The 14,233-nt window shown below is 44.1% G+C and overlaps 1 protein-coding gene across 7 annotated transcripts in view; it reads left to right on the top strand.

Annotated features, from left to right (window-relative positions):
• The window catches only part of PITPNM2 (phosphatidylinositol transfer protein membrane associated 2), a 174,993-nt gene continuing 160,760 nt past the window's right edge, over nucleotides 1-14,233 (top strand). For all 7 annotated transcript variants that reach the window (XM_019538864.1, XM_019538869.1, XM_019538868.1 and 4 more), the window contains exon 1: nucleotides 1-47. The gene's annotated coding sequence lies outside the window, so the exon portion shown is untranslated. The remainder of the gene's footprint in view (nucleotides 48-14,233) is intronic.

Below are 14,233 nucleotides of genomic sequence, written 5' to 3'. Positions count from 1 at the left end.
CGGCCCCGGCCTCGCGCCAGAGGTGTGTGCGGCTGCACCGTGTGCCGGTATGTGCGCGCGCGCACAGAGAGACTGTACCTGGGGAGAGGGGCGAGATGTGTGTGTGTGTGTGTGTGTGTGTGTGTGTGTGTGTGTGTACGTATATATAGAGAGAGAAACTATATATAGACAGAATATAGCTGTGTGTGTATGTATGTATGTAGTCGCTATATTCTCTCTATATAGAGACTATATATAGAGAGAGACTGTATATATAAAGAGAGACTATACACGGAGGAAGGGATGTGGGAAATACAGAGAGAGAACATATGCATATGATCTCTCCCTATATCTGTATATGGGGAGAGACTATATAGGGGCAGAGAGAGAGCGTGTATATGAAAGAATATATTTAGAGAGAAAGTGTGTGTGTTAAAAGAAAGAGCGGGAGAGAAAGCTGAGGTTTCCTGACCCCGGGCGAGCAGCGGGGCAGCGGGGGAGCGAGTGACTGGCCTGAGAGAGGTGGGAGGAAGGCGGGAGGGAGAGGAAGGGAGATGGTGGGGAGGGCAGGACGGAGGAGCCAGAACCTGCAGGGACAAAGGTCACAAAAGCTTTTCCGAGGAGTGGGATGGGCACCTGTGGTCCCTGTTTAAACCGTCCCTGGCGCAGGGCAGTTTGTGGATGGTTTCCTGTTTCCCGTATTCCCCTTCAAACTTCATTTGCAAGTCCTGGGCTTAGGTTGTTTGCTTTGCTCTGGTTTTGTTTGCTTGTTGTGTCAGTCCGCAGCCCAGGCAGCTGCACTCCTGCTTCCCACTCCGGCCTGGAGAGGTTGTTTCTAGCCATGACAGGACGGCTATGCCTCAGTGTCAGTTTGATCTCAGCCCTCGGCTGCCAGAGCCAAATCATGTTGTCCATGTCTTTTGTGATGTGGGCACTCGTCTACTAAGAACAGAGATGAGAGCTCCAGTTGGGGTCACCTAATATGTAAAAGGGGCAATGAATGATGGTGGCTTCAGCTCAAGCCGTCCGCATGGGATGGAAGAAATCACTCAGGAAATCTGCCAAGTTCCCCCTGGGAGATGACAGGGATATGATTTTTCTGCTATTGGTCTGTTGGGAAAGTCTCTACGAGCCTTTTTGAGGAGAGTAGCCCATAAGGCTGGTGCTAGGTGCTCTTTTCTCCATCTCCATCCGCTGTCCAGAGGCTAAGAGGGCTAGACCAGTTGTACTCTGGTTATTGGGAGAGTTTGGGAGTAGGTTCTGGAGCGGTGAGTGCATCCTCCCCATGGACGGCATGTGCCATTGCACTAACAATCGTATTCACACAGCGCTTTTCATCCTGATATCATGAAAAGGGCCTGTATCCCATCCCCATGGAGTAGATGGGGAAAGCGAGGCACAGCCAGGTGAAAGGACTTGTTCAGGATGGCACAGTGCATCTGTTGCAAAGGCAGCGATGGACTCTGTCTCTTGATTCAGAGCCCAGTTGTCTGCAGAGCTAGGCAGGCTCCAAGACAAGTCTATTTCCTTTAATCCTATTTTTGCTTTATGCATGACTTTTTAATACAAGCTTTGTAAATGTGAAATGGGTGAATTAAAAAGAAAGTGCCTGTTTGTTGTTTTTTTTTCATTATGCACTAGAATGAAAACTGCTGTCGGTCCTCTCCAGAGTTAGGAGTGGTGCAGAGTTGTGGTTTTGCTGTACAGCACAAGAAAACCCCCCAGTCTTCAATAATTTATGTATGCATGTGAGGAGCTTAGTGGGACTATGCAAGTGGCCAAGTCTTTGCAGGGCCTGAGACTTCAGTACTTAACTTGTGCTGGGAAAATGTTGTAGTTAAATACGCATGGATTCATAAACTTCTTCATCCCTGTATTACTTGATAATCCCCATTTCACTCCAGTCCTTTCTCTCGTGGTGCATTTGTAACACACAGTTTAGGTTTACATGACCGTTTTGTGGTCCAGAGTTATGTACAAAGATTGATGGTGTTGCAAAAGCCAGTGCTAGCCTCTGGATTTCTTTTCCTCGGTCTCTCATAGTAGTCTGCAGAAGGACAGAAGGGGGCACTCCCACCACCAGCCACCCTCATGCAGACCTGATATGTTCAGTAGATTTTTGCATGGCCAGTGTTTTAATGGTTGACCAGCTTGCAGACTTGTCCCTGAGCTGTTGGATAGCTGAAAAGCCTTGCATGAAATACAAGGAGAAGATTAGCTAAGCATGAAAGAAAAGGCACTGACGAGTCTTAGCTTGCTGTTTTACATTGGAATGCTTCTTTAGGGTACTTCTGGCATCCTTTGGTTGCGATAGCATCTCTGAGAGCGAGTTGTGAGCACATGACTGAGCCTTGGGGTTCAAAATAGGCCTTGTTATGTTTCTTGTCTTTAATAAATAGAGCAGAGCCTCACTGGGCACTTATTTTACATAAATCATATTTCAGTTTCCAATAACTAACTTTTAATTAAAGTACGGTTGATACCAACATAACAAATGGATGCATACTAGGCTGTCTTTGTGAATAAAATTCACAGTTCCCTTCCTATTCCCTTTATGGCCCTTAGATGCTTTTGTTGCCATTTTAACAGCGTACGGTAGCAGCTGTTTATCTTTTTAATATCACTTTTTGCATGCGTGTTCAAGAAACAAGAATTATTTGAGCAAATGACTCCGTGGTCTCTTAACAACATTTTTTTAAAGTAACTTGAAAAATAGAAGGAGGAAATTAATGTCTAGATAAGTAGGTGGGAAAAGGTTGCATAATGCTGAGGTGGTCCCAAAGCTCCTTGAAGTTAATGGGAGCCTTTTCATTGATTTCAGTAAACTCAGTTGGGTGTTTGGATGCGACCCTGCAGAGCATGCAAGAATGTGCTTCTGGCCCATTGAAACCAGTGGAAGTCAAGCATGTTTTTAAGTGGTTAGTTGAATGGGAATGGGCTGCATGCACTTGTGTCCAAATCACCTATTAGTTGTATAGTAACTCTTATACTTGTGTAACTCTATAAGGTACCACTGTGCCTTGCCTCCTACTGAAGTCATTAGTAGCTCCTGAATTGCATCCAAACTAAACCACGTCTGAGGAGTTTTACTTCAGTGCACCAGAAAGACTTTTAAAGAGTCTGGAAAACCTGCTTGTGCAAACAGTCACGCTGTTGGAGCACAAAAAGGACAAAAAACATGATGTGTACAAACTCCCTCGGGTAGCAAGAGTTAGAATGAAGGCTTAAGAGTATGATCTTTGGATTAGGGTTAATTTCTGGTTAATTTGACAAGTGTCTTTTACTGAAAGGACTACTTCTGATTAAAAGATCTAGTTTATTTTGGGTTTGCTTCTGACAGTGTATTTTAATGCGTTCATCACTGTTGTGCATCTAACAGCCCAAACGTTTATTGTGATTTACCATCTGGTATGTGGGAGTTCTATGTGATTCCTAATTTTAGTTGACAGCAACCAGTTTAGGAGGATTTTGTTCTAAATTGTTGAGGAATTTTTAAAAGTTGCCAGTGAAAGTGGGTTTCCTTTGTATTCAATCAATGCAAGACTTTGTCTCTCTAATTGGAAATCTTCCTTGCTTCTCAGATTTTCTATCTTAAATAGCTTCACCTCTTCCTGGCAACATTTATAGAAAGGACTCATTCAGTTGGATGAAGACGGGATGTTTATTATTATTATTTACTAGAGTACAGACATTGTATTGCTGTTATTTCTTATGGCATCAACATAATATAGCTAACTAGCTGTAAGCTAGTATTTTAAGCAAATGTTTTATGACCACACAATTGAAGAGCTACAGGATAATTAGTGGGTTGTATGAGTGGTAGCTGCTATTTCACTTCTGAAAGTTGTATAACATAGTGTCACACATTGAATTCTCACAGGCTCCTAGTAATAACTTGTTTGAAGACCAGGACAATCCACTGGGAAATAGTCATTGACAAGTGATTGTTTTTTTCCTTTCAAGTGTCTTCTCCTTTAGTGGTTGTTCTCTTCCGGTGGAGGAAAAAAAATCTTTATTTTTTCTTGACCTTATGTTTAATTTGCCAAGCAAGAAAATGTGTTCTTTATTTTAATTACATTTCAGTAACCAGTTTTCCTGTCCAATAGCCATTTTCTCTGAGTTCTGAAGAACTTTCTTTTTTTTTTTTTTCCTTTGAATTAATTTTGAAGCTGGCTTGTACAGACAAGGAGTGGCATTATTGTTTCTATTTAAAGGAAACTCAAGCTGAATTCTGGGCTTGGAAAAGTTTTGTTAACAAGATCTAAAAGTGTTGGGAGCCTAGACCCTCTTTGCAGTCCATAGAGGGACAAAGGATTGGGGCTGGGACTGGTTTAAGCTGTTGTGATCACTGTCTGCCCAGGGGCAAAGTACATCCACTGATGAATGGATGAAAGGACTGTGGTGGTGGTGAGCCTCAGAGAACAAGGTGACTAAGCCTGAAAATGCATCTGCAAGGGTCAGTCAGTGCAAAGGAGGAAGAATCTAATAAACATAGAGATAAGACTGGGAATACCTAAGGAAATCTCTGCAGGAAGATTCTGCTGGGTTTTACTGAAGGCCCATTTTACAGACGCGCTTCATTGCCTCTTGCAGTCCTTCCCATCTGTGGCATCTGACAAACAAAGGGCAGCAGTGAGGGGTGCTGTGCAATCATTGCTGCTTGCATTTGCCCTTATAGATAGAGCCTCTTCATTCAAGGATCTTGAGGAATTTGAAAACCCTTAACTGATCACTAGATTTCACAACATCCCTTTGGGTTTAGATAGGTTTAGATAGGAATGTATTGCTTCAGCTGCTGGTGACTTGCACCCCTCCTGGGGATAGAGCATGCCAGCCCTTTGATAGTGTGCTGCTATAAAACAGTTAAGGAAGACAAAGAGAAGAAGAATATTTTAGCCAAAGAAAACCAAACGGATAAAATATAATGGTCTGACCTGGAATGTGGCCAGAGCTACCTGTACTTTGGACTCTTTTAATGACCATGTGTAGTGAGGGCCTCAGTTTCTACATTTTGTCCCAACTAAGCTGGAGCTCAAGGGTTTCAGATCAGCTCTTTCTGGATTGTTCCACCTCTGATGCAGCAGCCAAAAATGTTTGGCTCAGTCGGGCCTGACGAGCCTATGAAGTCAGGAAACTTTAGTTATTACTGGCCATCTTAGTATCCACAAGGAGAAAAATGTAAGGAGTCTGGTATCCTGGATAGTTTGGAATCTGTGACGCTTCTGCAGTTCAGGCTGGAGTTGTGTTTGGACAGCTGGGCTCAGGAATGACGTTCCTACTAGGAGAACAGCCATGACGTTCCTAACAGGAGATTTTCTAATTATTATCTCCACAGGGGAGGAAGAGCATTTAGACAATGAAGACATAACTTGAATAACACAAGGAACGATGGTCACCACTAATTTCACCCCCCCACGCCCAGTACCTTGTGCAGTTCAGCTCTGCTCCTTAGCTAGGACCATGTACATCGTGTTTCTGTGGAATACATTTGTATAGATAGTCTGTAAGTCTTGTTGTCAACAGGTAAAGTAGCATTTGGACAGGAGATATAGCCGTAGCAACCCAGAAAGGTGCATCTCAGCATTCCAGTTTTAACCGAGACCCTCATTAATTAAGAGCTTAGAGTTTTGCAATTCATTATGGTGAGTGCAACTAATGTAATGGATAGGAAAGTTAACTGTCATTTGTTTGGACTGCTGGTGGTTACGTAACTAATCCTTAGCTTCAGAATAGTTATTTAAGTAAATTAGTTGACTTAACCTGCCGAGCACAGGCCTCAAAAGGCAGTCTCTTCTGCCAGTGTGGTACCACGGTTAGGGAGCAGGAACATGCCAGAGCAGCAGCATACTGAGGGCTTTGACGCATCTTAGCCCTTGACCGGGGGGTCTCGTTATCTGCAGGCATGAAGGACACTGGTCCTTGCTGGTCCTTGTATGTGTTATAAGGACTTAATTCCCTTATGGGGTATTGAAGGATTGCAGGTTTTTATAGTACAGCCATGGTGAAATAACCTTCTGCATGCACAGTGTCTCTCAATTGGCTAGTCATTAGGAATCTAGTTTGAGGCTCAGTGAGTCACCTTTTTTTCTGCTGATCTGAGTTGAAGTCAATGACTTATGACTTCTTGGGAGAGCCTGCAGGGCGGGGGCCATCTCTGAACGTAAAGAATAATACTCTGCCCTTGCATGTGAGTTTATAGTTCAGGTCCACTTCTGCTCCTCGTGGAGTCTCCTGGAGTTTGGAATAGATATCGCATGGACATATTTTCTGGGGGGGGTGTATTGTCAGTAGTCTTGGGTAATCTAAGGATTCTCCTTTTAGAGGAAAGGCACAGTGTAGAATAATTTAGAGGAAAGGCACAGTGTAGAATAATTTTCTATATGTGGGTGGTTTACTTACCTTAATGCTACTCTTCCTTTTTTTTTTTTAAAGGAACTAGAAGGTAGATATTTTGCTTATCATGTCAGATGAAATTGGAATCCAAATATTTACATCTTTTTGCTGCATCTCAGGTTCAGAACCAATTGTAGGCACTCCCAAGCTGTTTAGCTGTCTCTTTAACTGAGTGGGTTGTTTTCTTCTGAGTGGCAGAAGACTATGGAGCCTTATTTTGTTTTTCAATATTTTCTAGCCAGATTCTGCATCTGGAAACACTTTGCTCTGCAGGTCTGTGTGACCTGTATTTATAATTTCCTAGCCCAGGGGTGGGCAATTGTTTTGGGCAGAGGGCCTCTTACTGAGTTTTGGCAAGCCATCGAGGGCCGCATGACAGGCAGCCCAGGGCAGATTAACATAAATTTTGTAAGGGCCCCATGGGCCAGATAGAATGGCCTGGCGAGCTGCATCCAGCCCCTGGGCCGCATTTTGCCCACCCCGTCCTAGCCTGACCATAGCTATGTTTTGTGGCTTCCTTCATCTGTAGTAGAAATTTCACACACTTGAATTAACTTTACATAATAAGGGGAATGTTTCTGGGTGTACATGTAACTAGCTAAGGAGCAGCTCAGAAAACAAGATGGAAAAGTATAAGGGGAAAAACAAGTGCATGTATATGAGCATATAAATAATAACCCTTCTCCCTGCTATAGTACTTTTCATTTGAGCTCAAGGCTCTTTACAAATGAGGCTAGAGGATTGTCCTCACCTTGCAGGCAAACCAAGGTACAGGGAGATTAAATGATTTGTTAAGCATCACACAGTGAGTCTGTAGAGTAGCCAGGGAGAGACACTACCTTCCTGTGGGTCAGACTGCACTTGTTCTCATGAGTGTGCGTGGGTGTCCTCATTCCTACCTGAGGCTTGGATTTCGGTTTGGGAGACAAGTCACTGGGGACACAATCCTATCCATCCTGTAATCCCAGCAGTGTGAACAGTATGGGCATCATGGTTTTTGTCTTTTGTTTTTTTTTCTTTTTCAGGTTATCATTTATTCAGGCTGTCAGGAGACATTAGTTGACTTTATTGCTGGTTTTTATTTTACTTTTATTTGAGCTATAAAACATGATATCTAACTTTACTGTTACATGTGGTAAACAGTTTTTAATGTGTCCATTTTGTGCCTACAAAATGATCCTTAAAACTCATTCTGTCTTGCATAAACTTCCATAAATACATATTTCAATAACAGGCATATATTTAACACACAATAACTGTCACACAGGAATGCATTTGGGCAAACCTAACTGAAGTGTTATCCTTTCTAATGCAGCTCCCATTGTTGTGAGCCGTTGCTCTAATGTTACACATGTACTCTGTCATTTTAATTTAGTGAAAAGAACAGGTTTTTAACTCATTGCATACTCAGATGCCCACTTTGGGAGCTCTATTTGACACGCTGCTCATCCAGTTAACAACATAATGGTATTTGGATCAGGGCCTTGGAAATGCAGTATTGTGGCTTGAAAAGGAAGAAAGCCTGTTACGGTAAAAGTTCACTTTTCCATCTAGCTGTATCAGAGATGTATTAAATCATAGCTTAATAGCACCGGTTAGGTTATTAAAGCTAGTCTGTAATGGAAACTGCTCAGTCTGTTTTATGGGTGTGTTTTATTCAAAGTGCTGGACACAGTGGACGTCATCAAGGAGCTGTACCAGCTGCTGTATTTTTATTCCCCCACCCCAACCTCCCCATCCCAGTCTGTGCCAGCTGTTGGCATGTCAGATTTGGGCTCTAGGGGTGGGGAGGGCACATGATGAGGGCATTCCTTTCTAGCATCGTCTTATGCTTGGAGCTGTTTCCAACAGCTACTGGGGAGTCCCCAGGGGAGAGTGTAAGGACGTGTACAAATCCAGGGGCTCTACACCCAGTCCAGATTGTGCACAGTTACTGAGTTGCACGTAAGTTTAGGGAGGAGAGCCCTGCTGTCCTCAGATAGAAAACCCTGCAAGCTACAGTGTCCTGCGTTACGATCTTCCTTCTGCAGTTTTTCCTTTGGTAGGGAATGACACTGCCAAGTTCTGGGTACAGGAATATATTTCAAAAGCTGTCATTCCAGGGCACGTGCTTACCTCTCTGGCAGCGATGAACCGGGCCCAGTTCTGTCCTCTGCCATCATGTTTTCAGCCAGTCTGTGGAAATGCAAGGGAGCCGAACATGGCCCATGTAAGCACCGGTGGTATTCTCCGGGGCAGACTTCTATTCAGGGAGCACCTGAAGGGTTTTCAGCTGTTCTTTGTTCCCCCCCCCCCAAATTGAGCCCCCTTTCATTATACTCCATCTCACAGGAATAATATTAAAAGACCAGCATTAAAGCAGTCTTATGGTCTAAAACATGGCTGTATTAAAAACAAAACAAAACAAAAAACCCCCAACAACAATAATAAACCAAAAAAACAGCACCCTCCTACCAGCACCTGTTCATCATTTTTGCATGCCTTTGAGCCATATTTGATTGCATTACTGACAAAAGTCATTTTTTTTTTTGTTTTTTGTTTTGCTCCCTGTTAGCAATGTAGAGCTGAAGAACAGGGAGGGTTCTGCTTTATCCTATGTATCATCAACAGAATTGTCAGATAAGCTGTATTGGCAGACTGCTTTGCCTGCTGATGGTTTAGGAGGCAGAGCATATCTTGGCTTTCAGAGCCCAGATCCATTTGTAGCAACAGTGCTTACAAGAACTATATAATTTTATTTTTTTTTAAACTTATAAACAGATCTGGAATAACCAAGAGCGTGAACCTGGAATCCCATAATGTCAATTTTACAGCTGCTTCTCAGAGACCTGCATTGTAATATTCCGACTAAGTACTTCAAGAGGTCTCGCAGTAAACTTGTAAATGTCAGTCATTTTTTTTCTGCCTAGTGTAGTTATACTGTTATCAAACCCTTCAGGAGAACATGCAGGCATGCCATACAGTTCCTTCCTTGTCTTTTTGTTCGGGTTTTCATGCCACACCCACTGCCCTTGTCTTTGTATAATGGTGTCTACACCTCTATGTTAGTGATGAAAATCAGGGTTAAAATTGGAGATGTTCCTGCTCTGAGCAGGGGTTGGACTAGATGACCTCCTGAGGTCCCTGCCAACCCTCATTTTTATGGTTCTGTGTGCTTTTTCTTCATGATCCATTGATTGGCAAAATATTCCTTCTGATAACACAGGCTAATCTGGCTAGTTATAGTTCAAGTAAATATTTCAAAGCTCTTCTAGCAAAGATGTCAGCGGCACAGTATTTTAGGTAAGAAAGCTTTTGATATGATTAAACCGTGATGTAAGTACTGCTAAAGCTGTTTGTTTTCAGGAATAAATCGCATTTTTAAGCAAGCTTCCTACCAGTCTGGTGCTACTGTTTTCTTTTTCACCTATGAGCTGCTATTAAAGAGCAGCAGGGGCTGGTTTTTAAAGTATGACCACACACTACTTACTGTATGTTGTAAAGAGAATGCGAATCTCACTTGGAAACCCAAGGTCAGCATCTCTAATGGTAGTGTTGCTGGTAATGGAAATTTGGGTGGCTCGCAACTCATCACGGATGGACAGTGACCAAAGGGCTGAGGTCACAATGATTCATTCATATTACAAATGGTTTAAAATGGGCCCAGATTTGGGTGGACTTGGGTGCTCATGGGACGAGTGGTGTTCAGGATTTCTAAAAATCTGAAACGGGATCTAGGTAAGCATGGGATGAATTAGGGAAAGGGGAGATGGGACTCTAAAGCGTTAGTTCTGTTGCATGACAAGGCCAATATAGCTTTATCACAGCCAATGGAAAGTTGTTGTTTGTAGCTCCCATGCTTGTCCTATTTCTGGGTATCTGGGTTGTAGCAGTATTGGCCTAGAGGAAAAAGCATTTTTTTTTTTTTTGCAAAAATCTAGTTGGTCTAATAAAAGATATAATCTCTACAACGAGTCTTGACTGTCTTATTTCTAGGCTTACTTTCTAATTTATCTTGTTTGTTATCTCTACTTGTCCAGTGCTTTGAACAGTAGCCTAGTGTTCAGATACGGTCTGCCAGGAGCAATACAAATGATAGATCATAGAGGCCCAATGTTTTTAAGTTACCTGAAGTATTCCACTGAGGAGCAGGCATGCGAAGAAGGTTTCTGTAAGTTTCTGCATCTATAAAATACTGAAAGCAAGCAAATCATGCAAAACCTGAGTAGCATGTTTCCATTTGACTCACTGGTTTTCAAAAGGGGTGACACTATTTGCTGCATTAAAATGAGATGCTGCTGTTCAACTGATGCATTCTGCTAGTTTGGTAGGTGTGGGGAACACCTTTTTCCATTAAGGAAATGAGTAAATATGTTGATTTAAAAAAAACAAAAACCCCCAACTAAAATCGAGATGAAATTTGTAAATGACAGTTCTTTCATGTTTAAGGATTAAAAATTTCCCTCTGAGCCTGGTTTAGGTATGCCGCAAGCTCTAAACACTGTGCAGGAACCCACTTGGAAAAAAAACCCTGCTTGAAACCCCTTTTAAATTCCCCACTAACCAGATGGTCAAAAAGCAGAACCCCGCAATCAATGAGGTAATCTGTAAATATTTTTAATCATTACTGTGGAGCTGCTGTGTTGATGCTGCTATGTAAAATGCTGTTCTGTGGGGCTCATCACTGATCAGTTTGGATAAAATGGAGAATAATATTAAGCTTTGTACCTTTATTATGAATGGTGGGTTTCATCTACACAGAGAGGTTTCCATCAAGGCCCGCGGATGGATTGTAAAGCCTTCTTTCAGTGTGTAATTTAAACCCAAACAATCTTTCTTTCCTTTCTCAGTCAAGCCCTGATCAAATGTTTTCTGAGATGTCTTATTCCAGCTGAAGTGCTGTAGCTCAGTAATGACTTTTTCTGCTCAAATTGCCACAAGTAGTTGGAGGAAAGGGGGAGAGGTGGAGCTGATGGGGAGTTTGTTTGCTGTAAAGAGACCAAGCCAGGGATAATGCTTAGGAAGTAGTTAAAAGAAAATCAGCAGATTAAATAGATGTCAAATGAAAAGAAACCTTCTTGAGAGGGGGTTGCATTGAACCAGCCAGAGGCATGTCTTAGAAATATATACAAGGGCGGTAGCATTCTTATGCATAAGACATGAGGTTTCTTTAGGGAGCAGAGCTCCCATCCACCAAGAAGGCAGCTCTCTCCGTTGCTGGGTTCACGTCAGCCCTACAGAACAGCGGAGACTCCCGTGAGAGCCCCTTCCCGGGTCTGAGTCTAAAGCCGGCCTGCTTGAATGCCAGGCCCCTGTGAAGCAGTGGCTGTGGTTCTGTAACAGGCTGGGGCCACGGCTGTAGAGGCAATAGGCTTTTTGAAAGGTGGGGTTTTATCTAGCCTTGCTTTAGAGCAGGCCGACTGGCCACAATTTGTAACATGCTCTCACTGCCGTGTGTTGTAATGTTAAATATGAGCCCTTCCTGCCTTGTATGAACAGTGCAAGGCTGCCTGGGAACTTTGTTAGGAGACAAAAGGCCGAGTCGTTTTGAGTGCTGCTGGGGTCTGCAGAATATGAAGGAACACAAAGCCAGATTTGTGAGGGGTAGGTAGGTCCCTTGGTCCCCCTGACCTGCAACAGTGGGGGTTCAGCTGCCAGACAGCTTTTAAAAGTCTAGTTGTCAGTGTCTTGCAGAGGTGGCACCATGGGGATGTCTCCTTGGAACCAGGCATAAGCTTGGCTTGGGGCAGGTGAATAGCATGGGGCCTGGAGAAGTGCTCTGAGTGCTGGGAGGCAGGATTTCAAGGCTTTCAAACCTCAGTTTGCCACAGACTTCATGGCTGACCTTGCAGACAGACAGTCCTGCTCTTCCTGCCTCCATTTCTCCGTCGGGAAGGTGTGCAAACTTGCTGGAAGTGTTAATGCTTGCTGGGGAGCTTTGAGAGCAAAAGTGTCATGCAAAGGCTGAGTGTGGTTAGAAGTATTGCACAGTCCGAGAGCTGTCCCTGGATGACATCTCTGCTCTGGAGCTGAGCCAGGGTGAGAACTCTTCTCACCCTCCCACAGGCTGCTTCCTTCCCCAAGCAAAGTGAGGACAGGGAATCCCTGGGCCAGGATCTGGGGTGAGAGCCCTGTGTTAATGTGATTGCCCTCCGAGTGATCTCACCCTGACAGCCAGCAAGGGACGAGCAGCCTCTTGTTCGTGATTGTCCTGATGAGTCTGGGGACCCGTTTGTATCCCTGCTCGGAAGTGCAGTAACTCCCTTGGGGTCAGCGGCTGTCACTGCCGAGAGGGCAGAGCGCGGGACCTGGACCACAAGGTTGCTTTGCTGCAAGAGTTCCTCTTCCCCAGCCCCCAAGCTGCTCAGTGGCTTGCCGGTACTTAGCACTTCTCCCTTTCACTTCCCTTTGCAGCTTCTGGAGGGGTCAGCCTACTGTCCAGCCAACCCAAGGGGTCCCCACACCTGGTTTTTAAAGCTGTGACCAAAGTACCGGCAGGGAGCAGTGGCATTAGGGATGTCGAGGACTGACTAAGTCCCTTTCTGTGCACATGTCATTTCTGTGTTGATTGCTACATTTAGTTTGTGGACCCCCCTTTTGTTTTGTTTTTTTGCTGGGGAGTTCTGCTGCCCAGAATACCAGATGTTCAGAGCTCCTTGCTTTTGGATTTATTTATTCCCTTTTTTTTGGCGAGAGCTTGACTATTCGCAGTCTGATGTTGCCCCAGAAGGGCCAGCGGAGAGGCCGACAAGATGTGGGGAATGCCCTTCTGTGCAGCTTGAATGCTCCACACGGGAAGAACAACGCTTGCAAATGGGACATGCTCAGTACTTGTAAACTGTGGGCATCAGTGGGAATGACAGAGCATTTATTGCTAGAGCCCAGGCTGTTCATCGTGTGCAGTCTGTAAGAGCTGCAGTGCTTTCAGTTACCCGTTGCAAAAGGATGTGTCCACTCTTGTGAGTTCACAGAGCCAAACCAAGGCTTTTTAGTTGACCTGCCTTGTTATCATATAGTAGCACATAACTTACAGCTGCTGATTCATGGTGGTAGGGGTGGTTTGTTCACTGCACTGGGCTGTAGCAGAGCTGAAAATGCTCCCAGTGAGGAGGGAAGCAAGGTCTGGGACACAGATTTCTCCAGAGAAACCCTAGGGACCGCTAAATACAGAAGGGAGGACTGGAATTTATGGTGTGTCACTTCAAGCAAGAAAAAGCCAGATTCACTAAGGAGTAAACTTGTTAGTAGTGTTGCCTGGTGGGTGGGACTCAAATGTGAACTGGGAGACCTTGATTTTTCCTCCTAGCATTGCCACTGATCTGCTGCTTGATATTGGACGTACTTCACCTTTGCATCTCTTTCCCATACCACCTTTTGGTTTGTCTTGGGTATGAAGATTGCAAGCTACTTGGGCCAGGGCCTGTCCCTGTCTTGTGTAGGGCCCTGCTCTTAATTGGGGACTTGAAGTGTTGGGTTGAGGTTATTTTTGGCCATGTCTGCTCTAGGTTTGGTGTGGGGAGACCACCATCCCTCCAATAAAAAGTACTTCTACGGTGACAGTTGTGACAACTGAAGCACAACACCTCGATTAAGCAGACAGGTCTTCAGAAGCCAGCAAGAAAGAATGTTATAATTAATCTGCCTCTGTGGAAAGATAAATGCCAGGTCTATTAGTGTACTGCAGTGTTTTCAGCGTTTGTGCTAAAAATGAGCCACTCGCCACCTGCCGGGTGGCACCTCATCCTTATTGCAAAATGTATTTACATATGAATTTGTCTACTAATAGCTCCAGTCTGCTTTGATCCGTCTCACGTGACTCGGTTTCCTGATGCTTCCAAACCTATTTTAAATGTATGGGGCTGTCAAAGGGCTCCGTCCAGGA

This window comes from Crocodylus porosus, unplaced genomic scaffold (assembly GCF_001723895.1).
Source record: "Crocodylus porosus isolate Cpor-Errol unplaced genomic scaffold, CroPor_comp1, whole genome shotgun sequence".
Classification (NCBI taxonomy): domain Eukaryota; kingdom Metazoa; phylum Chordata; order Crocodylia; family Crocodylidae; genus Crocodylus; species Crocodylus porosus.
This window is presented reverse-complemented; position numbering and strand designations above follow the sequence as displayed.